General features: G+C 39.9%; 1 long non-coding RNA gene across 7 annotated transcripts in view; it reads left to right on the forward strand.

Annotated features, from left to right (window-relative positions):
- The window catches only part of LOC115944386 (uncharacterized), a 62,683-nt gene that overhangs the window by 8,869 nt on the left and 26,222 nt on the right, over positions 1-27,592 (forward strand). Inside the window, exon 3 of one of the 7 annotated variants that reach the window (XR_014139330.1) lies at positions 13,292-13,453. The exons of 4 other annotated variants lie outside the window; for them this stretch is intronic. This is a non-coding gene — a long non-coding RNA (uncharacterized LOC115944386). Of the gene's footprint in view, positions 1-462; positions 5,372-13,291; positions 18,929-27,592 lie in introns of those variants that run through there. 2 more of the 7 variants (XR_014139329.1, XR_014139333.1) reach the window with 2 other exon arrangements.

The raw sequence follows: 27,592 nt of genomic DNA on the forward strand, positions 1-27,592 counted from the left end.
ACTCACCCCAGACATCTTAAATAATAAAAATGAAACTGTACATGTGATGAAAGGCAGCAAACCTGAGGTGGACGCTGTGATGCATTGTTCTGATCCCCCCCTTCAGGACTGAAAGATTTATTCCCCTAGCTGTTGGGAGTGCTGGCAGCAGACAACCCACAGCAGCCTGCCCTCTCAGGGAACTGCCTCAGGTGCAAACACCTGACTTAACTCAAGGTCATGCCTCCTTTCAGGGCACCCACACACAAGGACTGATCAACATAAGGATATAGAAACTCAGCCTCCCAGCTTCAACCTGTGGTATTGCCTAGGGCCATTCCAACATCAGAGTTCCCCATAGAAAGACTACACATAGCCCAACTTCTTCCTCTCTACAATCCTGCTTCCTCCTCTTCTCTTTCACAGGCATCGACCTCAAAAGCACTTCCTAATTATCTTTATGCATGCTGATCTCTGTTTCAGAGTCTGTTTTCTGGGGAGTTCCACCAATGACAACACCTAAAGCAAGAGGAGAGCTATTTCTCAACCCCCTCGAAATCCAAGCTCTTTTCTAAGTATCGAAGGTCAATAGGTGATATAATTTTGAGTGACTTCTGCCTACCTAGAGCTAGTTCTTCATGCACTGACACCAGTGTTCCACATGAGAAATGAAGAGAAATAGAACCAGTGAACCCGTCAGTCTTGCTCTCTGTCCACAAATGAGCTCAGTCATTTTACCATGCTGTTCAATGTTGATTTAGATAATTACTGGTTTTTAAAATTTTCACATTTAATCAGAGGTAGAATTTTGAAATACTTCCAGTATGTCAGCCCTCTTTATAACCATATTTGCCTTAGGGTAAACCTCAATAAAATATTCACTTGTACACATATTTTAAGGACACTTGAAAGATCACATATTAGAGACAGTTTTCCTGTTTTTTCTGGTATATTTTTAAAATGTTTCCATGGTGATACACCCGATAGAGTAGTAGATATTGGACAAAATGTGTTCTAATCCTTGCTCTGTCACTCACTAGCTGTTTTTTGAGCCTCGTTGTTCTTACCTATAAAGGAGAGGTAATGATGCCCATCTTTTAGAGTGATTGTGTTGGTTAAATGAGAGGATATTTGCAAAGGACCTACCACATTCAAGTATTCGATAAATGGTAGCTATTTATTTTTACTTAATTTTTTAAAATTTAAATTCAATTAGCCAAGGTAGAGTACATCATTAGTTTTTGATATAATGTTTAATGATTCATTAGTTGAATATAACACCCAGTGCTAACTGGGTGATGGGAATTAAAGAGGGCACGTGATATAATGGTAGCTATTTTTATAAACAAGTATAATAATGACAAGTGGATTGGCTAAAAATTTTAAAAGGAAATACCTTTTCAACAAATATTTCGATTTATTGCCACATTTTTAGACTCCTAGTATCAAATATTAATTGATAAAGATATTCACTATAAAGATCTCTATACTGAAATGTGCATAAATGATCTTCATCTAAGAGGCAATTATCTCTAAAGAAAAGGAGTTGGAATAAATGATTTCTAAGTCTTTTTTCAGTGCTTAGAGCCTCAAGAGTCTATGGATTAGGATGACCCTCCAAAAATAGAAGCAACTATTTCTGGGATTTGAAGCTCTCTCTGTTGAGGGTGGCTGCATGTCAACAGAACTTTAGTTCTAAGTCTCCTTGACTAATAGTCTTTTTTGCAAATAATGCAGACTCTCAATCTGTTATACCATTGTGTGTACAAAATACCTGTCAGTATAGAAGCAGTCAGTAGTGATTACATTATTATAAAAATGGAAGTACCTTTCCAGTATTTATCCCTAGCCTTACAGTTGCTTAAACTCTATTTAAATTGATTATATATTATGGCTCATTATTTTTCTCTCAATACTAATTCCTTCTGCTGATTAGTGTATTTATACACAGAGGCAGTTCTGTGTATAAACAGAAGGGAACAGAAGGGAAGGGTTTAGCTTTCCCTCTGTCATCTGTTAACAGGATTCCCCCAGGGACTAGTTTCTCTGATACAGTTCCTGCAGCTACCTTACATCTTTGGACATGTCCTAGGGCATGTGGCCCCCACCCCCCATTTCATCTTTTGTCTCTGGAATGAGTTGTATACATATGTCCATCCTCTAGAAACAATTTACAGTCAAGCCTTACCTCTACTTTGAGTTGGACTTGTCTTCTTTTACTGAGTGGGTCCAGGCTAGCAGACACATAAGACGATCTTTATTTTCCTCCCTTTCTAAATATCTATCTCTACATCCATCTTTTTACTTTCTGCCTAAGAAGAGGAGTCTGACCTGCTTTCTCACAGGAAATAGGGTAGCATTTTGTCTCTCTCCCTACCCTACTTCACCCTACTTCAACCATCTAATATAAGTACTAGAACATTGCCAATCAAGATAACATTACCTACCCCCTTATACATTGGACTTTTGCCAAGGATATAAATAATGGAAGAAAATGGCAGAGGCCAGGGGTTGAGGGTGGAAGGTAGAGGCTGAGTAGGGAGGTAACACTTTATAGTTGAAGCCTGACAGATCTAAATGAAAGGTGAAGGTGGTATACAGAAACAATAGAAACTTCCAGAGTTCAGGAGAATCAGAACTCTAGTTCTATGAGGAGAGTAGAATTTGTGCCCAATATAAAATGTGGAAAGACAATGGGGGCAGGGTCAGAGGCAAGATAGTGGTAGAGTAGGGGACCTCATTTCATCTAGTGCCGTGAATGTAGCTAGATAACTATCAAACCATTCTAAACACCCATGAATTCAGCCTGAGCTGTAAGAAAAAAATATCTGGAACTTTACAAGTAGAAAAGTGACTGCTTTTTGCAATGTAGGAATTGCGGAGACGTAAATCTGAGGGGAGATATTGGAAGATAAACAGAGTGAGGAGGGAGCTTCCATAAGCTGGCTACCAGAAAAGGATATAGCCCCAGAAGGCAAAATTGGAACCATTGGAAATCTGCTCCAATGAGAGACATCCCTGTCTGAAAGGGGCTCAGGGGATGAAAAGGGCAGAATTCTAGGTGGGTCAGTGTGGTCTCAAGATCCCAGGAGTCACAGAACTAACTGGGGTGCCTGAGCCAGTAAAGTGCCCAAGCACTGGAGCAGGGAAACTGGTTATGATTAATAAGCCCAGGGTGTGACTCTCCGTTAAGGTCACCATAAAGCACCAGCCAGGCCCATCAGGTGACTGCTCTCCGCCTGGAAACACTGAAAGGACTGGAACACGTGGACCATCTGCCATTGCCCAGGAGGGTTGGAATGGGTGTGCCACAACCAGGCAATAGCTCTCAGGATGGCAGCCCCATAAAGGACAGTACGGTGACACTCAGCTCTACCCTGGGAGCTGCTGAGTGGGTATGTGCACAAGCCTGCGACTGCTCTCAGCCCCAGGGCACTACAAAGGGCAGTAACACAGGACCCTTGCGCTCCCCCCAGGAGAATCGCTGTGGGCACGCACTACAGGAGTCTGAAGAGTTTGGCACACAGGAAAGTGAAGACTGTTTGTCCCAGAGGGTTTAGTGAAGAGAGGGGATCACGATCTTTCTGCTCTGGGGCTGGAGATTGGGGCATGGCCATTTTTATTTTGATCCTCTAAAGCACAGAAAGCCTTCAGGAAACAAAAGCCACACTGAGCCCAGCCCCCTGGCAAGGGGTGGTGTAAGTCTGCCAAGGCAAAGATGCCTGAGAAGCAGCACAGCAGGCCCCTACCCCAGAAGACCAACTGGAAGAACAGGTGCACAACTAGTTTATGGATCCCACAAGACTATAAAACTCCAGAGCTAGGGGAAAATAGTATATAGAACTCGAGGGTTTTTTTCTCATGATTCATTTATCTTTCAGTCTAAAATTTCCCATTTCTTTTTTTCCTTTTATTTTCCTTTTCAACTAGTTTCTTATTTTATCAACTCTTTGTTTTTAAGTCACTTTTTTACTTTTATTTTTTACATCTACATTTTATAGACATGCTTCATTTTTGGCCTTTTTTCTCTTGAATAATTTTATTTTTGTATATATATAAGTTTTGCTTTCTTTGCGATTTTGGGAGTTAGTGTCTGTAACACACAGATCAAAATTCACTCAGGAACAAGTGGATCACCCTGCTTTGTTGACCCTGTGAGGTTATATTCTCTCTACCCACCCCCCTTTTGGTTCGTTTTTGTTTGCTTTTCTGTTTCGGTTACTGACCACTTCGGATTCGTCTAGTGTGTATTTTGCTTGGGTTGTGGTTGATATTTTTGATTCTGCTCACTCACTCATCCATTCTTCTCTGGGCAAAATGACTAGAAGGAGGAGTTCACAACAAAAGAAAAACCAGATGTAATGTTCTCTGCCACAGATCTAATCAATATAGATTTATATAAGTAAGATGTCAGATATGGAATTCAGGATAACAATTATAAAGTTAATTGCTGGGCTTGAAAAAAGCATAAAAGACACTAGAGAATCTCTTAGTACAGAAATGAGATCTAATTAGGCTGACCTTCAAAATGCTATAACTGAGGTGCAGTCTAAATTGGATGCTCTAACAGCTAGGGTGAATGAGGCAGAAGAGAGAATAAGTGATCTAGAAGACATGCTGATAGAAAGGAAGGAAGTTGAGGAAAAGAGAGAAAAACAACTAATAGCCCAGGAGGAAAGGCTTTAAGAAATTAATGATGCCATGAAATGTACCAATGGCAGAATTATTGTGGTGCCTGAGGGTGAAAAGAGAAGAGAGAGGGCCACAAGGTATATTTGAGCAAATCATAGTTGAGAACTTCCCTAATCTAGGGAAGGAAATAAGCATTCATGTCCAAGAGGCAGAGAGGACCCCTCCCAAAATCAATAAAAATAGATCAACACCCCGACATAAAATAGTGAAGCTTGCAAATTTTAAAGAAAAAGAGAAAATCCCTGAAAGCAGCTCAAGCAAGCCTCCTTACCTGCAGAGGGAGGAACATCAGACTAACATCAGACCTAGTCACAGAAACCTGGCAGGCCAGAAAGGGCTGGCATGATACATTCAGGGAACTAAATGAGAAGAAGATGCAGCCAAGAATACTTTATCCAGGAAGGCTGTCATTCAGAATGGAAGGAGAGATAAAGAGCTTCCAGGACAGACAGAAGCAGAAAGAATATGTGACCACCAAGCCAGCCCTGCAAAAATATTAAAGGGAATACTGTAAGCAAAGAGAGACTCCAAGAGTAACATAGACAAGAAAGAAATAGAGACAACCTACAGAAACAGGGACTTTACATTTACATGCAATACAATGGAACTAAATTAATATCTTTCAGTAGTTTCTCTGAATGTAAATGGGCTAAATGTCCCAATCAAAAGGCACAGAGTATCAGATTGGATAAAAAAGTAAGACCCAGGGCGCCTGGGTGGCTCAGTTGGTTAAGCGACTGCCTTCAGCTCAGGTCACGAGTCCCGGGATTGAGTCCCGCATCGGGCTCCCTGCTCAGCAGGGGGTCTGCTTCTCCGTCTGACCCTCTTCCCTCTCGTGCTCTCTGTCTCTCATTCTCTCCCTCAAATAAATAAATAAAATCTTAAAAAAAAAAAAAAAGTAAGACCCATCCATATGCTGTCTACAAGAGACTCATTTTAGACCTAAAGACACCTCCAGACTGAAAGTGAGGGGGTAGAGATCCATTTACCATGCTAATGGACCTCAGAAGAAAGCTGGGGTAGCAATCCTCATATCAGATAAATTAGATTTTAAACCAGACAGTAGTAAGAGATGAAGAGGGACACTATATTATACTTAAAGGGTTTATCTAACAAGATCTAACAATTGCAAATATTTATGCCCCCAACATGTGAGCAGCCAATTATATAAACCAATTAATAACCGAAGTAAAGAAACACATTGATAATAATACATTAATAGTAGGAGACTTCAATACCCCACTCACAGCAATGGACAGATCATCTAAGCAGAAGATCAACAAAGAAATAAGGGCTTTGAATGATACACTGGACCAGATAGACTTCACAGATATATATACAACATTCCATCCTAAAGCAACAGAATACTCATTCTTCTCGAGTGCACATGGAACTTTCTCCAGAATAGATCACATACTGGGTCACAAATCATGTCTCAACCAATACCAAAAGATTGGGATTATCTCCTGCATATTTTCAGACCACAATGCTTTGTAAGTTGAACTCAATCACAAGAGGAAATTTGGAAGGAATTCAAACACTTGGAGACTAAAGAGTATCCTGCTAAAGAATGAATGGGTCAACCAGGAAATAAAAGAAGAATTTAAAAAAATTCATGGAGACTAATAAGAATGAAAACACATCTGTTCAAAACCTTTGGGATACAGCAAAGGCAGTCCTAAGAGGGAAGTACATTGCAATACAAGCCTCTCTCAAAAAATTAGAAAAATCTCAAATACACAAGCTAACCTTACACCTAAAGGACCTGGAGGAAGAACAGCAAATAAAGCCTAAACCAAGCAGGAGAAGAGAAATAATAAAGATTAGAGCAGAAATCAATGAAATAGAAACCAGAAGAATAGTAGAACAGGTAAACAAAACTAGAAGCTGGCTCTTTGAAAGAATAAGATCGATAAACCTCTAGTCAGACTTATCCAAAAGAAAGAGAAAGGGCCTGAATTAATAAAATCATGAATGAAAGGGGAGAGATACGACCAACACCAAGGAAATAACAGACAATTTTAAGAACATATTATGAACAACTGTATGCCAACAAATTAGGCAATCTGGAAGAAATGGAAGCATTCCTGGAAACTTAGAAACTACCAAAACTGAAACAGGAAGAAATAGAAAATCTGAACAGACCAATAACCAGCAAGGAAATTGAAGCAATAATAAAAAACCTCCCAGGGGCGCCTGGGTGGCTCAGTCGTTAAGCGTCTGCCTTCAGCTCAGGTCATGATCCCAGGGTCCTGGGATCAATCCCCGCATCGGGCTCCCTGCTCTGAGGGAAGCCTGCTTTCCCTCTCCCACTCCCTTGCTTGTGTTCCCTCTCTCGCTGTGTCTCTCTCTGTCAAATAAATAAATAAAATCTTTAAAAAATAAAAAATAAAAAACCTCCCAAAAAAACAAGAGTCCAGGGCCGGATGGCTTCCCAGGGGAATTCTACCAAACATTTAAAGAAGAAATTATACCTATTCTACTGAAGTTGTTTCAAAAAATAGAAATGGAAGGAAAACGTCCAAACTTGTTCTATGAGGCCAGCATTACCGTGATCCCAAAACCGGACAAAGACCCCATCAAAAAGGAGAATTATAGACCAGTATCCCTGATGAACATGGATACCAAAATATTCACCAAGATACTAGCCAATAGGATCCAACAGTACATTAAAAGGATTATTCACCACAACCAAGTGGGATTTATTCCTGGGATGCAAGGGTGGTTCAACATTTGCAAATCAATCAGTGTGATAGATCACATTGATAAAAGACAAGAACCATATGGTCCTCTCAATTGATGCCCAAAAAGCATTTGACAAAATATAGCATCTTTTCTTGATTAAAACCCTTCAAAGTGTAGGGATAGAGGGAACATACCTCAATATCATAAAGGCCATCTATGAAAAGCCCACAGCGAATATCATTCTCAGTGGGGAAAAACTGAGAGCTTTTCCTTTAAGGTCAAGAAAATGACAGGGATGCCCACTCTCACCACTATTGTTCAACATAGTACTAGAAGTTCTAGCCTCAGCAATAAGACAATAAAAAGAAAAGACATTCAAATTGGCGAAGAAGAAGTCAAAGTCTCACTCTTCGCAGATGACATGATACTTTATGTGGAAAACCCAAAAGACTCCACCCCAAAATTGTTAGAACTCATACAACAATTCAGCAATGTGGCAGGAAACAAAATCAATGCACAGAAATGAGTTGCATTTCTATGTGACTGAAGAAAGAGAAATTACATTTGTACCCAAAACCGTAAGATAACTAGGAATAAACCTAACCAAAGAGGTAAAAGATCTGTACTCTAAAACCAAGAGAACTTTTACGAAAGAAATTGAGGAAGACACAAAGAGATGGAAAAATATTCCATGCTCATGGATTGGAAGAATAAACATTGTTAAAATGTCTATGCTACCCAGAGCAATCTACACATTCAGTGCAATCCCTATCAAAATACCGGGGCACTTAACCAACCTCGGATGGTTAGGCGTCTCTTCAGCTCAAGTTGTGATCTCCAGGTCCTGGGATCAAGCCCCATATCGGGCTTCCAGCTCAGCAGGGAGTCTGCTTCTCTCTCTGCCTCTCCCCCTGCTTGTGCTCTCTCTCTCTCTCTCAAATGAATAAATAAAATCTTAAAAAAAAAAATACCATCCACATTTTTCACAGAGCTGGAACAAACAATCCTAAAATGTGTATGGAACCAGAAAAGACGCTGAATAGCCAGGGGAATATTGAAAAAGAAAACCAAAGCTGGGGCATCACAATGCCTGACTTCGAGCTCTATTACAAAGCTGTGATCATCAAGACAGCATGGTACTGGCACAAAAACAGACACATAGGTCAATGGAACAGAATAGAGAGCTCAGAAATGGACCGTCAACTCTATGGTTAACTAATCTTTGACAAAGCAGGAAAGAATATCCAATGGAAAAAAGACAGTCTCTTCAAATAAATGATGCTGGGAAAACTGGACAGCCACATGCAGAAGAATGAAACTGGACCATTCTCTTACACCATACACAAAGATAAACTCAAAATGGATGAAAGACCTAAGTGTGAGACAGGAATCCATCAAAATCCTAGAGGAGAACACAGGCAGCAACCTCTTTGACCTCGGCTGCAGCAGCTTCTTGCAAGACATGTCTATAAGGCAAGGGAAACAAAAGCAAAAATGAACTATTGGGACTTCATCAAGATAAAAAGCTTCTGCACAGCAAAGGAAACAGTCAACGAAACTAAAAGGCAACCCACTGAATGGGAGAAGATATTTACAAATGGCACTACAGTTAAAGGGCTGGTATCCAAGATCCATAAAGAAAACTCAACACCCAAAAAACAAATAATCCAGTGAAGAAATGGGCAGAAGACATGAACAGACATTCCTCCAAAGAAGACATACAAATGGCCAGCAGAAACATGAAAATATGCTCCACATCACTTGTCATCAGGGAAATACAAATCAAAACCACAATGAGATACCACCTTACACCAGTTAGAGTGGCTAAAATTAACAAGACAGAAAACAACAAATGTTGGCGACGATGTGGAGAAAGGGGAACCCTCCTACACTGTTGGAACCCTCCTACACTGTCTACTCTATGCATAGAGCTGCCCTATGACCCAGCAGTTGCACTATTGGGTATTTACCCCAAAGATACAGATATAATGAAACGAAGGGGCACCTGCACCCTAATATTCATAGCAGCAATGTCCACAATAGCCAAACTGTGGAAGGAGCCAACATGTCCTTCAGCAGATGAATGGATAAAGAAGATGTGGTTTATATATACAATGGAATATTACTCAGCCATCAGAAAGGATGAATACCTACCATTTACATCGATGTGGATGGAACTGGAGGGTAATATTAGGCTGAGTGAAATAAGTCAATCAGAGAAAGACAATTATCATGTGGTTTCACTCATGCCGAATATAAGAAATAGTTCAGAGGATCATAGGGGAAGGGAGGGAAAACTGAATGGGAAGAAATCAGAGAGGGAGAAAAACCATGAGAGACTCTGGACTCCAGGAAACAAACTGAGGGTTGCAGAAGGGATGGTGGGTGAGGGGGATGGGGTAACTGGGTGATGGGCCTTAAGGAGAGCAGGTGATGTGATGAGCACTGGGTGTTATATGCAACTAAAGAATCATTGAACACTACATCTGAAACTGATGATGTACTTATGTTGGCTAATTGAATTTAAATAAAAAAAGAAAGATGCTTTCTACACCCCCTCCCCCCCCCCACAAAGATAATAGGGGCAAGAAAGACACATGTGGGGCAGAAAGGAGTTGAAGGAAGGAATAAGCATCAGGAAATTTAGCTGGTTTGCTTCTCTTGTATCAGTGGTCTTTTATAGTATTGCTGCCTTTTATCTTTTAAGTGCAGACATATCCCCCAACTTAGCAACATGGGCATGTATAAAGCTCCCTAGAGTGTGAGAAAGGAAACGAGGAGAGATGTTGTACTCCAGTTTATCCAGCTGATGACTGAAAGGCCAATTCCCTTTTCTTCCACTCTATGTTAAATATGTTTTTGTGAACTGTTATGATAATGTTTTAACACTATTTCTGTAGGAAAGTGCATTCTTCAAATTGGATCACCTTAAAATGAATTTTTGGGATACAGCTCACATGGAGACAGGAGACTTTTTCTAGTTTACTAACGTTAACTATCTAGATGTTGCAGATAAGGAAAATTCAGGTAAAACAGTGACTTGCGAAAGGCATTATGATCAAATTGAACTAAAATTAGAATTTCATGCACCTTCATTCAATCTGTGAAACTTCTTTTTCTACCGGATCTCTAGGGAGCCTTTGCCTCGAAGACAGTATTGGTGGAGGGGGATGGAGTCAGGAATGGAACAAACTAACCACAGTTTGACAGAAAGATCACTTTCTTTTCCTTTCTCTCTCAACTGCTTTGCATTTCTACTTCTCTTTCCATCTATCTCTTTCCTCCTCCTCTCCCTTTCCCTCTCCTTCTGTTTTCATTTGCATGTGTTTTGGGGATGGGGGAAGGTAAGGTGGCAGGGGTTGTTTTTCTTTTCTTTTTCTTTGCTTCCTGCTCTTTCACTGCCCTCAGTGTTTGGTCTGTCTCCTTTCAGTCTCTTTCTTTTTATTTTTCAGTTCTTGTTTTTATATCTTTTATATCTGCCCCTCCTAGTAGAGAAAGGGATGTCATTATTACTTTGATTAAAAGAAAAGTTTAAGTTCTTTGCCCTTTCTGGATCTGTGCTAAGCATTATAAAAAGGAAATTGCATAGACAGTGTCTGACATCTGAAGTATACAGTGTAGACTGTGGTTTTATAACACCGTCATGATTCTTGGCTTTGAGTTTGTCTGTTTCTCAGTCCCATTAAAAATCTGGTGGTAGCAACGAACTGCCTCCTTCCAAAAATGCCTAAGTCATGGGCATAATGGGCATAATCGATTTGTATGCAATTTCAGAATGTTCAAAAACTCCCTGAACCCCTTAGGAGTGTATGACCTCAGATCAAGAACCCTGCCGGTTGTTGCAATACATTTCACAAATGTCACTCAATTTGATATAGGAGGAATCGTAAAACATCATAGAACATAATCAATTTTAATTCATTTTGTTAAGAAAATCAATAGGCTATATAGCAGCCATTTTGTGTGGTTGGAGAGGTAAATGGGGAAGAAATGTTATCAAATTACAAGTAGATTGTAACATCATCCAAAAGGAACAAACATTTATTGAGCACTGCTGACCACAAACATACCTATATATAAAATTCCTACATGATACAGCTGCTATAAAAATTATATATGTACACATATATACAAATATATGTGTGTATGTAATATATAAAGTATAATAATATAAAATGTTATATACATGTTAAATTTTCACAACAGCTGTATCATGTAGGATTTACATTGAGATAAGGAAATTAGGGCTCAGAGAGATCAAATAGCTAACTCAAGCCACCAATTAGTAGATATAGATAAGGATTCTAACTCACATCTAACTCTAAGGCTCCCTTGGAAGATAATTTCTTATCTTTTCTGTTGAACACAAAACTTAGCACATTGGAGGTATTCATGGAAGGTTGGAGTGTTGATTGAATTAAATAAAACAGAGTAAAGTACAGAACCCTGCAGTAGATCATTGGAGGCTTGAGGCCACTCTCCCCACTCCTATTCACCATTTAATTTCATTTCTTTAGAGAAAAGGAAGGGGGCATTTTAACAAGTTCTGAAGAGTATAGAGAATCTACAAAATCGCAGAGAAATATAGTAATTTTCTTCTGTTCATCAGAGGAATATGTCAGTTCTAGCAGTGTGAGGGTAATGGGCTTGAATGTGCCAATTTTCATTTGGAAGGAATTACTGCGAAGTTAATACAACATTAACTTGAGGAAGCCATTTTTGATTTAGTAAGTCCTCTGAACATTAAAGAAGGCATTCTGACTGAAGCTCCTGAAATATAAAGAACAATTTGAAACATGCCTAGGAGGAAAATACAGCAATTGGAGCATAAGGAAGTTCTCAAATGAAGTCTGATTTTAAAGGAAAAAGAATATCATTGATTTAATAAATTGTTCAGAATGTATGTGTATGAACTCAATCTGAGGCTAGCTAATGATGGAAGCCATAATTTGAAGAGAAGTTGATGAGGAAAATGAAAGCAATATCAGAATGTGGACAACTCTCAGATAGAGGCTGGTTATATTTCCAAAGAATACTTTTAGGGAAGCTAATAAACACTTAACAAAGTTGAGCAGAAAGTACTTCAGAAGTAACTGTCATCTTAGAAGCCAGTCAAGACAGTGAAATAATGAAGAATCAGTGATTATGTTCCCTTGCTTGATAGTATTCATGATTTAAAAATAAGCCCATATTGACTTCAGGTCAAGGCAAGTTCATGATGCATAATTTTTAAATTTCTCCAATTCCCCTTTCTAAAAACATACTAAATAACTAGAATAGCAAAAGAAAAATTCTATTTACAACATCCTCACAACATCTTCAACTAACAAAACATCCCATGGACCTCAGAATACCCTTTCAGATTATGGCTTGCCTTACCCAAACCACAAACAATGCAGGACCCATACAGGACATGTCTAGGCCTAGCAGCTATGCAGAGGTAGTGGAGGGGAGAGAAAGAGAGTTTTAATTGTTCTATGAACACTGGAATACAAATTTCCTCTGCTTTTAGAAAGTTCATGTTAGGCCATTTCACTTGTACAAAAGACCTACATTAGTACCTATTTTTGCTAACCAAAAGAAATCCAAAGAGGGTTTTCACTTTTATGAAGAAAGGTAAAAAGCAAAAATAGTGTTCAGTGTTTATAGATGAAGTGAGCACCCAGAGCAGTGAGAGTGGCACCCTGAAGCTCCTTCCCTGGGAGCTACACTTAGCATCTCAGCATCCAGCTGCCATAGCTTTGAATTCTATCCACGAGCATCTGTGCTTTATCTCAATTTATTTTGTGCATTTGTTAGCAAGATGTGTCGTAAGGTATCAGAAAAGCCTAAGAGAGGTTATTTTTTTTCTGGGGGGGTCTGGGAACTCTAAAAAGTTTTCCATATAAGTTATGATAACTACTTCCTCACTTTATGGCATTTTGGTTTATGAAAGCTTTCATGGGAACATTCTACTATCAGATTGTGAGGGGAAAACTACAGCGATTGCCAAGATATACTCCAAAGGAGAGAGAGTCCCTCCTGGAATGGAATTCTCAGAAATTGAATATTGTGAGAATAACAGTGGAAAGGAGAAGACTCCAGGCTCCAGTTATCGGTGAGTGGAATGAGAAGAGCACAGCTACACACTCAGGCACTATGGAGAGATAAGAAGGTATGCTGTGGCTCAAATGCTCAAAGAACTCAGAAATATCTAATAAAATTCCTGTCCTAAGGAAAATGCTCCTGTGAAGAGAATTCAAATTGAGCAGGACAGGAACTCTTAGGGCAGATGGGAGAAAAGGATCAAACACTTTGGGGGAAGGTAGGATTCCAAAGATGGCAGATCTCAGAAAGTGGGTATGACTACACAGAGAGGCTATTTATATCTCTATTTGTTGTATCTTTATCTATCTACCTATAGTCTTTGTAATAACAATACAGGAGAAAGCTCTGAAGCAGTGGAGGTAGGAAAGCTATCATAGTGCATCTTAATCCCCTACAAGGGAATCATTTTCTAAAGACATGGAACACTTGGGCTTATTTATACATGAACAATGGAAAAGAATATTGTCAAGCACTAAATATACTAGTATTTAAAAAAATGGGCTACAGGGTGGTTTAGTCGATTAAGCATCTGCCTTTGGCTCGGGTCGTGATCCCAGGGTCCTGGGATCGAGTCCCACATCAGGCTCCTTGCTTGGCGGGGAGCCTGCTTCTCCCTCTGCCTCTGCTGCTCCCCCTGCTTGTGCTCTCTCTCTGTCAAATAAATAAATAAAATCTTTAAGAAAAAATGGGCTACATGATGAAACTGGATAATTAATGTATTCTAGAAAATATACAACAAAAAGCAGATGAAAACTAAATAATAGAATTATCTAAAAGAACTTAAGGAAACAATAAATAAAAACTGAAAGAACAGCAGGGGTGCCTGGGTGGCTCAGTTGTTAAGCGTCTGCCTTCAGCTCAGGTCATGGTCCCAGGGTCCCTGGATCGAGCCCCGCATTGGGCTCCCTGCTCGGCGGGAAGCCTGCTTCTCCCTCTCCCACTCCCCCTGCTTGTGTCCCCTCTCTCACTGTGTCTCTCTCTATCAAATAAATAAATAAAATTTAAAAAATTAAGAACAAAAAAACTGAAAGAACAGCATACATTATAATTAGGAAACTGAGAAATGAGGTGGCTAAACATCAATTGGGGATTGGTAACATTCAGAACTGGGCTCAAGTCATGTGAAGGCTGGCCCCATTTCCAGCTTACCCTTACTTATAAACTGTGTCCCTTTTTGGTCCTAATTGAAATTTATAGATTCCCCTTTCCTGCATGGTTCTGAACTCTAATTTCCTCCCTATAACTTGAATCTATGAAAATTTTTGCTCAAATTCTCATCTTTTCAGTTACTCTTCTCAGATTCCCTCATTTTCTGGATTAAGTCCCCATATATCCTCACTGCCTGAATGAGGATTCTTCAAATACCTTCACATTGTTCTAAGACAATCTAGTCCACCATTGTCAGAAATAGAAATTGGGAAATATAGTTTATAAAGGAGGAAAAGGAAGGAAGGAAGGAAGGAAAGAGAGAAAGAAGAGGAGCTAGAAAGAAAGAAAAGGAGAGAGAGAGAGAAAGCAAGAGAAAAATGAGAGCTATAGAAGATAGGAAAAGAAGATCCAACATAAGCATAAGAAGAAGATGAAAGCAATAGAACAAAACAAATACAAAAATCCATAATGCAAGAAGATTTTCTTTAAAAAAAATTGGAACATCTACATTGAAAGATCACCCCATTAACCCTGGCAAATGAACTCAGAATTGTAAACACGAAGACATAGTCTATTAAAACTGGACAGTAAAGAAAGCACTTTTTGGACATCTGAGCATAAAGGCAAAGTTACTTATAAAGAAAAAATAAAATCATATTTTCATCAGATTTATCCACAACATAAGATAATAGAGCAACATATTTAAGAGACTCAAGGAAAGAACACATGAAACAGTGATTTTTATACACGTGCAAAGTTGCTTTTAGTATAAACTATAGTACAACAAAGCAGTTGTGAACATGCAAGAACTCATGGAATATTTTTCCCTGAAAAATCTACCTAGAAAACAAGATTCAGGCAATCAAGTAATCATAAGATTCTTCAGCTAAGTTCTAGGAGCATAATAGCTTGCCAGTAAATGTTAGTTGAACAGATGGATAGATGTATGGATACATTTAAAGAATAAATTTGTGATTTTCAGGCTATACCTGGTAGGGAAAAGGAAAGAGCTATCCATATTACTAGTTACCAGAGAGCTAGCAATGTGAAGTCAAAGAATGTTAGTTCTGGGGAAATTTTAGATCAAGATGAATAAACTGTCTCAGAGTGATTTGCCCAAGATGCACAAATGGCCCATGGATGAGCCAGGAAATGGATCCAGAGTTTTCTGAAACTTACTGAATTTCTCTTTAAAAACTCATTTGCTGACAAAGTATAAACTTTTAAATAGCATCATTCATTTTCCCGCCAAAATAAACTCATCCTGTTCTCTGTATCCCATAGTAAAATGTTTCTTGAAGACTAGGTTATAACTTTTCCTTTCATTAACTTTTACAGCAACAATATGTTTATTATAGAAAAATTAGAAAAAAAACTTTACTTATAATCCTGTCACCCAAACAAAACTCTTATCAGTTACAAACATTTTTGTTTTCACTTTTTTAGACTTTTTCATTCTTTGAACAAACACACATGGTGTTTAAAACAAAACTAGAATTATATGGTCATATTGTTTTATAGTCTTTTTCATGACATACCTGATATATCAGTCATGATCATCTTTCATGATCAAATATAGAACTAAACACTGGAAGCAATCTCATTCTTGATCTCCTAAAGCACTTTTCTTTTGACTGCTGTGATTCAGTGACCCCTTACACTTGGCTTTCTATGATGTGTGCATTTGCCTCACCTCTTTGACAATGTTTTAATCACTTTTGTATCTCCCTAGCTGCTCAATAAATATTTTAATGAATCAAAAAAAAAATATAGAACTAAACACAGGAAAAATACTTTAAAATGGATCTTACATCAGTAGAAATGTCCATTCTAATGTTTACCTTATGTTTTCTTTTCCTGAGTAGTGTATAATTTCAATTCATTTGATGTCATTTATAAGTAGTGTAACTTTGTCCCTAATTTATATTCTCCCTTTATATTTAGTTGACATAGATCTTAAACTTGCCAAGCTGATAAGTTACAGGTCCTTAGGTCCTCCTGAAACCTGGAGTCAGTGTCATCAGATGGGATTTTTCCTTTGGTGGGGAAAAAGAGAGGAGTCAAGAAGTGGAGAGAACTACTATATGCTGAGGGAAAAGTAGCCGTGAGTGATAAACTGGAAGTAAATATGTTTTGCCATTTTGATCAGGCCTCTTATGGAGATGCCATAATTAGATGTGGCTCTGGGGAAGAAAGAGACCTCCTGTATATGGCCTAGTGCTGAAGAAGTCTGGAGAAGCTACAGAGGACAGCCCCAGCTTGCATCCTGGAGACTGGGAGTGGAGCACCACTCAGCCCCTCTTCCTTTGTTGGTTCCACCCAGTGTCATCAAACATATTAAAGGGCAGCCATTTTTCATCAAAGATATTCCCATATAACCAAGTGAAGGTTTAGCAGCATTTGACCACTTGACTTGATATTACCTTTAGATACTTAATTCAATATTTGTTAATTCTAATTTTTCCATTTTTTTCTTCTTTTGTATTTTGGGCCCAATACTTTCTTTTCTTCTTCAGGCATAAAACCATTTTTCAGACCCTTGAAATGCTTGTGAGCCTGGTCACTGTGCCTGTACTGCCCAGTGCAATGGGTAGGAAGGTTCTGCAATCCCTACTTGGGCCTCCTCTCTATTCCATGAGCTGCTGTTGTTCCTGCTGTGGTTGGTATTCTTACTACTACCGTCGTCTCATCTGAGAGATGTGAATACCCCAGTTCTCCCCTGCCCTTGGCTTCCTGTGGTTATTTGGGTTTTGTCACTGTCCAATCTTACAGGTGATGGTAGCTTTCCCTTCTACACCATCTCACACCTCTGGGTCTTAAAGATTCCTTTTTTTTTTTCATGGGTTGTTTTGAAAGGATGACTGTCCAACAAGAGCCCAGTATTTCTTGAAACACTAGTTGGTATCTTTCTGATAGATTTTGTGGCTGTCTTCTTGGCTCTTTATTCTGACTCAGTGTCTGGTATATTATTATCATTATCAGTGTTGTTTTTGTTATTTGGTATCTGGTTCTTGGCTCTGAGGCCCAAAGTTCAGTCCTGTTCCACTCCATACTCAGGCTCCCAGAACCCGTGCTGACATCTCACTTACCAGGACCTATTTAGTTGGGATCAGAAAAGAGGCTGGGTCCATGGAGCAGGATAAACAAGCGTTTTGGAAGTAGGCAGACCTGGGTTCAAATTCCAGTACCACTATTTGCTAGATTGATTGATTGCTAGTTTTATTACTTAGATCCATTACAAGACGTCTCTGTGACACAGTTTTAGCATGTGTAAAATGGATAAGTTAATGCCCAATCTCCTCAGTTTTGAGGAGGATGAAATAGGATAATGGATATGCCTGGTAAAAAGTAGATACTCTGAAATGTTAGTTTCCATCTTTATTTTGTATATATATATTTGCATGAGTTTAGGTTTACACCTTTGCATCCTTCTTTCTCTTTCACTATTGCAGTTCAGAGGTTGCAACAGGGACAGGAATAACAATGATTTCAAATTTGTTTTATTGTCATATTTGAATGGCAGAGGTGATTGTTTTCTAGCATTAGAATATCGCTATTACATAGGTGAGCCCGTTATCTCATTTTGTATTCCTCCTTAGGCAATTGCTTTTCTTGGAGCCATTTGTTTCTATGTACTTGACCTTGACTCACTTTCTGATTTATTTATTACTTGACATAACCATTAGCTTGTTCGATTACCTTTAATTAAGTTGTACTGGTTCCTCTACATGGAAATGCCCTTGTTTCTTGGTTGGCCAAGTACCACCTTTGCTGAGTGTAACAATTCAGTCAACTCATTTTGCCCTTTATAATGTTAAAAAAAAATTCAACTGAGTAAATTTGAAGATGTAATTGGCTTTTTTAAACAATTCATGAATCAGGCAGCGTCCTGTTTGGCAAGTAGAGGGGCTCTCAGAGGAGTTGTACAAAATGGAAGGTTTTCCTAGGAAGGAGGGTGAAGTAAGAAAGTTATAAGCAAAATAGAGGAAGATTGTTTCAGATAAGATCACCTTCATTTAGGGGGAAGGACAGGAGATCTTATTATGCAGATGACCTCATGTTTCTTTGTGGGGGATAGAGAAAGTCCAGGCAGATTACCTCATTGGTGCTTATCAGAAAATTCCTGACTGATCTGGGTAAGACTCATCTTTATGCGAGAGGTTGAAATTACAATTAGATTAGGTATTAAGCCCCAGTTACTGACTTGTGGCCTTAACCTAAATGACACCATTTTGGGCTTGAGGTTTTCTTTTTAATAATAATAAATGCGGTACTTCTGTCTCCATATTTCTTTCAGAAGAAACGTCAATTAAAAATGTGTTTTAATGCAATGAACATTTTAATAATAGTATCTTTTAAAAAATAAACATGATTGATTCTTCAACTGGTAAAGAGTCATTTATGTTGTAGCCTTTAACACAAAAGTTCAAGAAACCAACATATTAGATTTATTACTAAAAGCCTCTATCTAGGGCACCTGGGTGGCTCAGTTGGTTAAGCGACTGCCTTCGGCTCAGGTCATGATCCTGGAGTCCCTGGATCGAGTCCTGCATCGGGCTCCCTGCTCGGCGGGGAGTCTGCTTCTCCCTCTGACCCTCCCCCCCTCTCATGTGCTCTCTCTCTCTCTCTCAAATAAATAAATAAAATCTTTAAAAAAATAAAAAAATAAAAAAAATAAAAGCCTCTATCTAGGTATATATACTCCTTTGACATAGCTCTGTAATTTATAATTGATTAAACAATTGGTCTTCCTGGTCATTCCATAGGCCCTTGGTCAAAAACCAAATCTTTTCCTCATTATTGTTTATATGAAAAAACCTAATTCAGTTATGTCACTATGACTTCCAGTACCGTTTCAGTTTCCCCCAGTGTTAAAATAATAGGATTAGCAAGGTGATGGCTCACTACAGAAGGGAGGAACAGGTAGGTGACTGAAGGAGAGGATCAGTAGGTACGCACACACAGTCACTCAGACACACTCACACTTACACTCACACTCAGTGTTGGGAGAGAGTAAAAGAAACTCTGTCCTTCAAAGCTTCTAAATTTTGGCCCTTTTTACTTCTCAGGGAGGATAAACTGGCTTTTTTCAGTTCTGAGCCCTTTCTCAAAGGTAGTGTAATTCTGTTTTAGGGAAATAGGAGATCTTTTGTGCCTTAGGGTCTAAAGGAGAGGGGGTGGGGTGTCCTGGGGATTAGTTGAGGCCCAGGAAGTGTCAGGATTTGTGCACAATGTGGTGGCCAGATGAGGAAGGCTGCCCAGCCCTGTGTTCTTAGGGTCACTTATGGAGGTAGAAGGATGTCTTCATCAGACAGGAACTGCATGAAAAAGACCCCAGACAGTTTATGTTTCCTTTGTAGGTTCTTCAATCCCCCTGGTCTCTGTGACTTGTCATGGGGCTCTAACATGCTCACAAGCAAATACCCTGGAGACTTGTGCTCACCAGGGACCACTGATAGCCCTGGTAGTCATTCAACAAAAATTTCTATATGCCAGGATCTTCAAAGGTTATTCAAAGATTACCATATGCCAGAATCTTGGTGTGGGGTTAGACCTTTGAAAGGGGGAGGGCAAAACCCAAAAAGGTTCACAACCTCTCCCCTCATGTTTTTACTCTGAATTAAGTTTCTTCATAGAACTCAGTCACTTAAAAATTTTTTTTAAGTTTATTAATTTTTTTTAATAATCTCTATACCCAACATGGGGCTCAAACTCATGACCCCAAGATCAAGAGTCACATGCTCTTCCGATTGAGCCAGCCAGATGCCCCAATCACTTTTTATATGTCTCTTTGTTTATTGTCTGTTTTACTGTTAGAATGCAAGGCCCAAGAGAGCAGAAATTTTGTCTTGTTTATTGCTGTCTCCCCAGTTTCTAGAACTGTGCCTGGCACATATTATGTATTTGACAAATATTTGCTGCATAAATGATTGAATGAATCCCATTGTTTTAGTCCATGAAAGTCAAGCAGCCTTGTATATTATTTTATCTTCTCTTTCTAAAATACTCTTATGCTTTTATACCTAAAGTAAATATTGTCTTTTCTGCCTCTTTTCCAAAAAATGCTTATGCTGGATCATTTATAGTCTATGGAGCTACATAATGAACAGGTGAAGTAAAAAAGGAACACTGTATACCTTGTAGAGTCTCTAGTTTTCCAGAGCTTTGCAGAGCCAATTCTTTTATGAAAGTCTTCTTATGAAAGATCTATTGCAGTTTTATAATCATCTACTTCAACTTGTATTTATAATTTGAAACGAAAAAGAGATCTAGTTTATGCATGAAAAACAAACCCTTTTTGGTTGTTGTTATGTGTGGTAGAAGCAAGGAAGGAGTAGGCTCAGAAGCTTCAACCCACCTCCTCCCCACCATCACTGTTGTCACTCAGATTCTTCTTCCCACTGACCTCCCTCGCCTGAGGACAGGAGGATTCTCTCAACTGTCATCTTTGCCAGTGAAATTTAAGATGCATCATTTTCTATTTCTACAGCAGTTGCCTGCTAATTTTCTAATAAAGGCTTCATTGATGTGCCAAAAAAAAATTAGACAACCCCGGTGACCATGTCTGTGACTTTTCTTTCATCAGATATCAATCACAGACTTATTCAACTTAGCTAGCATGATCTTTTAATAAAACCTGGGCCAATAGGTTGCAAACCTTTCATCACTTGGCGTTTAAATATTGATTTTCTTTATGGTGTTCTTGAAACAATTTGAAAACTGGCATTAGCTTTTAGCATGCTGGAGTTTTCTTTCTTTTCTTATAGAGATCAATCATTTTCTGTGTTTTGCTCTTTTGGGTAGTCCCCTTGACTCAAGATTTATAATGCTTTACTATTTTACCTAGCCTTTTCTTTCTGCTTATAGTAGCCCTTTAAAAACTATCGATATAATCTACCTCTACCAAAAGGTCAACATAGCATTCTGGATTTAAAAAATGACATTTTTAATGTTCAAACTTCTCTTGACTTTCTTTTCCTTTTATCTTTTTTTTAGATGGGGGGGTTGGCAGAGGGAGAGGGAAAAATAGAATCTTAAGCAGGCTCCACACTCAGCATGGAGCCCCTCAGGAGGCTCAGTTTTACAACCCAGAGATCATGACCTGAGCCAAAATCAAGGCTTAGATGCTCAATCAACTGAGCCAGGCGCCCCTCTTAACTTTCTAATGAAGACTCTTAATTGTTTTTCCTTTTCCAACTTCTTCTATTTTCTTGTATTAAGTACAAGTTAAAAGGAAACTTTTTTGGGAGTGTACACGTACCTGCATCTGACCCTAATTTTTTTCTTTTTTGCATTGCCTTACCATGTCATTTCCCTGTTCCCTGTCTGTGGGAATATTTACGTATGAACACTGAAGTATGGACTGCACCTGCCCTCTCTCTTTGGAGCCTCACCACAGCCCTCTGAGATAGGTATTATTCTTAGACTTATTTTTCAGGTGAGAAAACTGAGACTTGGGGAGTATCCCATCCAAAGTAAGAGAGTAGTACTCAGTGGAGCTGCACTTGGAATCAGTATCTGTCTGACTCAAGACTCTATACGCTTCACCAGCATGCTATAATGCTTCTAGAATGATTCATGCCTTGCATAATTATCCCTTTCCAAGTCCATTGTTTCCTCAGTTTTCAATCCTGTCTTCCTTGCAATTGTTTATACTTTTACAAAGGCAGCAAAGCCTGGTGGTTCAGAGCCAGACTCTGGAGCCAGGTCAAGTGGGTCCAGATCCAGAGCCACCACATACTAGCTGTGTAGTTTTGGGTGGACTCCATGGCCTTTCATGCCTCGGATTCCTGATCTGAACACAGGGAATGATAGTGCCTACCTCCTAGGGTTTTACTATTTAAATGAATCATCAATACATGTGATGTGTTTAGAACAGTTCTTGGTATATGGGAAGTGCCCAGTAAAGAGCTAATATTGGTGCTTATTTATTTATTTATTACTTATTTAGAAGTTCAACACATGTACTTACTGAGCACTGTACTGTTACTAAGTGCCAGGCACCATGAAAAACTCTGAATGTAGAGAGATGATTACCAGAGAATCTTTCCTTTAATGTGTTCACATCTAGTGGTGGATCATAAAAGATTGTGCTCACAAGGGGGGATACCCCATATTTAAAAAGACAATCCAGATACTGGGTGGTCAATCTAAGTTTAGTAAATTTGAGAGAAAATGGTTACTGAGTGGTGGAATGAGGATCTCCCTGCCACGCCAGTGCTTCCTAACTGAAAGCCAGCTAACCACTCCTATTCCACTCACCTTTTTGCAATATTACTTTTCCAATCCTCCCATCAAGAGATGGAGTCTATTTCCTTTACCTTGAATTTAGACTAGCCCCATGACTGGCTTTGACCAACAGAATGCGGTGAAAATGATGTGGCATGACTTACACACCCTGACCTTAGGAGGCCTTGCAGATTTCATTATTGCCCTTTCGGGATGTGGCCTCCATGTAAGGCAGCTGAAGCTGGATTACTGAATGATGAGACGGGGAGTGGAGAGAGAGAAGCCCAGCCAGTCTGCTACCATTTCAGTCACCTCAGCTGGGTGTCAGTCATGCGGGTGAAGCCTGGCACCCTGGATCCTTTGGCTTTTGTTGAGCTGCCCCAGCCAATACCATGTGGACAGAGTTAAGTTGCCAATCTGCCCAAGTTGCAGAATCATAAGCGAATAAATCAAATAAATGGTTGGGGTTGTTTGGGATGGTTTGTTTCATAGAATTAAATCCCTGGAACATAAGAGGGCTTGCAGCTTCCATTGTCACTATCTTGGAAGTCAGCCACCATATATAAAGCTTGGGTTACATAATGGAATAATGAGAGACCATGTGGAGAAAGTTCAGTCCCAGCCTTCCAGTCATTTCTGCCAAGGCCCCAGGCTTATGGGTAAAGCCACCTCCTTAGGCCTCCTAGGATAGCTTTGCCACCAGCTAAGTGCAGCCCTATGAGGGAGCCCCAATAAGATCAACAGAATCGTGGTGGTTGTTTGAAGCCACTATATTTTGGGATAATTTATTACTATGTAGCCATAGGCAACTGAAACACCCACAGTGCACCATGGCTTCCTAGAAGTGAGAGTATCGAAGTCCTGGGCTAAAGGCGTATTAGGGAATATTCATTTTTACCCATAATCAAGTACTTTCTATGTGCCTGGTACTTTACATACATTGTTTTGTTTTATTTAACCCCCACGGTAACCCTGTATGGCAGGTAGTTTGGCAGATGAGAAAACTAAACTGCAGAGATGTTAAGTAACTTACTCAAGGCCTCATGGGGAGCACAGTCATTGCAGGATGGTCAGGTGGAGGGTAAATGCCTCATTTCAGGCTTTCTCCGATTTTCCTCTTTCTATGGCAGTGGTCGCTCCTGCATCTCACCAGCTTCAGTCTCACATCCCTCCAGTGGATCCAATCAGTTCTCACTAGTGAAGCCAGTGTTATCAGATGACTGTGGGATCTTTGGTTCACCCTTATTAACACCTGGCTGTCTATAGGATAAAAGCCCATGGCATACAAAGTCTCTCTTCCTGCTTCTCCAGCTGCAGCTCTTCGCACGCCCTTCATTTATCTTTTTGCCATGTGGAGTTGCTTGCACAGCACAGATTCAAAACCCCATTTTGAGTCCTCTGTCTGAGCTTATGCACAGATGGCTGGGCCAGGAATGCCCTCCTTGCCTCCCCCACCTCCCAGCATATCCGTTCGCCCTCCAGGACTTAACTCAAGGTTTACCTTGACCATGAAGCCTCATGACCTGGTCTCCTCCAGGCACAGTTGTCCACTCCTCACTCATGGCCCCACGGAAACTGTACACTTTCCTAGCAGAGCACAAGTAATACCTGGTTGTTTTTAAGTCAGTTTTTATCAACCCGACTGTGAGCTTCTTAATTTTTTATTCATTGCTGGATGAATAAAACACTAACACTTAGCCTGGACTGGTCCTTAATGAGAGAAGTGCTCCAGTAAAGAAGTGGGTCAAAATCGTCAAGAGCCTTGAATGTCATGCTCATTATAATCCAAGTGTCTGCTACCTGGATGTCCCCACATCCTCCCCTTCTCGGGCCACCCTCTCATCTTATATTCAAAATGACAGAGTGTTTACCTTGCATTCCACACTGTACAGAGAGCCCACCATCACCCTCCTCTTCCTTGGGTTTTCCCCCCAAATATCTCAGGAGCTTTAAGGAATGAGGAGTAGAATCAGGGGCTCTTTGCTCCCTTAGTTACCTGTCCCTCCTATTTCCTGCTTGTGCTCACAGTGTCATTCTTCCAGTGGCTACTTCACACTGCTTTACTCTTGATTTTGCTTCAAGTCTTTTGTTCTCCCAAAGTAGCTTGAACACAAGGCTGGGGTGGTTGGAAGACTTTTCTCCCCCGGTTGTGTTTACAGTTTTGAATAGATAATATATTCGCATGGTTTAAAAATCAAATTATATAGGAGGGTACCTAGTGAAAATTCTCACTCCTACCCCTGCACTTGTCTGTCCTATTTCTCCCCATTTCCCACCCCATGTAGCTATTTTATTAGCTTTTTTTGGTATCCCTCTAGGATTTACTTATGCAAATATAACACAATGCAAATATAGAAAGCTTTTTTTTTCGTGCTGAACATTGCTGGCAAAAGCTATGAAAATAGGCTGCCTGGACCCACTTTCAAATCTGTGCTGTCATCTGCTCTCAGCGGGGCCTTACCCCTGCCCAGAAAAATCCTTTCTTTTCCATTTTCCTACAGGGATGATTCACACAGTGACAATATTTTTTGAAAACAAAACTTGGGGCACATGGTCTAAGAAGTGAATTTGTGTAAAATATGGGTCCAGATCATGGGTTTGCACTAGAAAATGTGGGACCAACGTCTCTATAGTTATTCCAACCCTCCTTAATACTGAAGGCCAGGCTCCTTCTCTGGAATAGCAGTCTTTTAGTAGTAGTTAGGCTGACAGCTCAGGAAAGAATTGAAAATAATTTAAACTTGAATATTAGGGGAGGAGCAAGATGGCAGAGGAGTAGGAAACCTAAATTTCGTCTGGTCCCAGGAATTCAGCTAGATAGGGATCAAACCATTCTGAACACCTACGAACTCAACAGGAGATCGAAGAAAAGAATAGCAGCAACTCTGAACAGAAAAGGAACCATTTTCTGGAAGGTAGGATGTGCAGAGAAGTGAATCTGAGGTGATATACGGGAAGATAGACCATGGGGGTACGGAGCCTCCGTCAGCCACTACCAGCAAGTGATAAAATCGGAACTTTTAGAAGTCGGCTCCACTGAGGGACGTTGCTCCAGTGGCTAAGCTGGGGGTGGACCCTTGCTGGGACAGTGTGGTCTCAGGACCCTTGGAGTCACAGAAAGACCGGGATTGCCTGAGTGCGGCAGAGCTCCCACGTATGGGAGCGGGAAAGCGGGCTGCAGACATGGAGCAGAGGAGTGGGCTCTCAGCTCGGGGTTGCCATAAACTGTGATCTGTGGCACAGTCGGGCCACTGCTTTTCCAGCAGGGACCCAAGAAGTGGCAGATCCAGGGAGACCCCCCTTCCTCCCCCAGGAGGAGTGGTGCGGGAGCTCACCACAGGGATCTGCTGGGTTTGGAGACTCCACATGGCGTCATGTGCCAGAGATAGAAATGATCGGGCACAGGCTGGGTGAGCACGGAGTGTGCCCAGAGACCGGGGAGATGGGAGTGATTGACTTCTTTTCTCTGGGGGCGCACTGAGGAGTGGGGCCTGAGTTCTTGGCTCCTCCAGGGCAGAGATTGGGAGGCTGCCATTTTCACTCTCATCCTCCAAAGCTGTAGGGAAAGCTTGCAGGGAACAAAAGCTCCGGAGAGCAAACCAGAGCAGATTACTTAGCCAGGCCCCTGGCAAGGACATTTGAGAACCACGGTGACAGGCCCCTCCCCCAGAAGATCAGCAAGAACAGCCAGCCAAGACCAAGTTTACTGATCAATGAGAATGGCAGAACTCCAGCACTAGGGGAATAATGCACATAGAATCCATGGCTTTTTTACCATGATTCTTTAGTCTTTCAAAGTTAATTTTTTTTAACATTCTTTTTCTTTTTCTTTTTCTTTTTTTTTGAATTTTTCTTTTTCCCTTTTTCAACCAACATCTTATCAATCCCTTTTTAAAAATCTTTTTTATTTTTCATTTTTAGAGTCATATTCTATCCCTTCATTGTAGTTAACCTTATTTTTGGTATATATATAAGTTGTTCTCTCTTTAAAATTTTGGGATACAGTTTCTTCTAACAGACCAAAATATACCCTAAATCTGTAGTATATAGCTTTGTTCAAGTCCTGCCTGATCGCATTCTCTCCATTTTTTCTTAAATTTCTCCTTTCTTTTTTCAACCAACTTCTTATTTTATCAATTCCTTTTATAAATCTTTTATAATTTTCATCTTTACAGTCATATTCCATCCCTTCATCGTATTTACCCTTATTTTTGTACATATGTAAGTTTTTCTTTCTTTAAAATTTTGGGAGGCAGTTTCTTCTAACAGACCAAAATATGCCCAAAATCTAGTGTGTGGCACTGATCTATTCACTAGCCTGATCATATTTGATTATATCCTTTTTTTCTTTTTCCTTTCTTTTTTCTTTCTTTCCCTTTCTTTTCCCCCAGTTTCAGGTCTCTTCTGATTTGTTTACTGTATATTTTTCTGGGGTCATTGTTACCCTGTTAGCATTTTGTTCTCTCATTCATCTATTCTCCTCTGGACAAAATGACAAGAGGGAAAAAAATCACCTCAAAAAAAAGAACAAGAGGCAGTACCGACTGCCAGGGACCTAATCAATACGTACACTAGTAAGATGTCGGAACTAGAGTCCAGAATGACGATTATAAAGATACTAGCTGGGCTTGAAAAAAGCATGGAAGATACTAGAGAAACCCTTTCAGGAGAAATAAAAGAACTAAAATCTAACCAAGTCAAAATCAAACAGGCTATTAATGAGGTGCAATAAAAAATGGAGGCTCTAACTGCTAGGATAAATGAGGCAGAA

The sequence above is a fragment of the Leptonychotes weddellii genome, chromosome 12 (genome assembly GCF_054177405.1).
Source record: "Leptonychotes weddellii isolate Sample4059 chromosome 12, ASM5417740v2, whole genome shotgun sequence".
Taxonomy (NCBI): domain Eukaryota; kingdom Metazoa; phylum Chordata; class Mammalia; order Carnivora; family Phocidae; genus Leptonychotes; species Leptonychotes weddellii.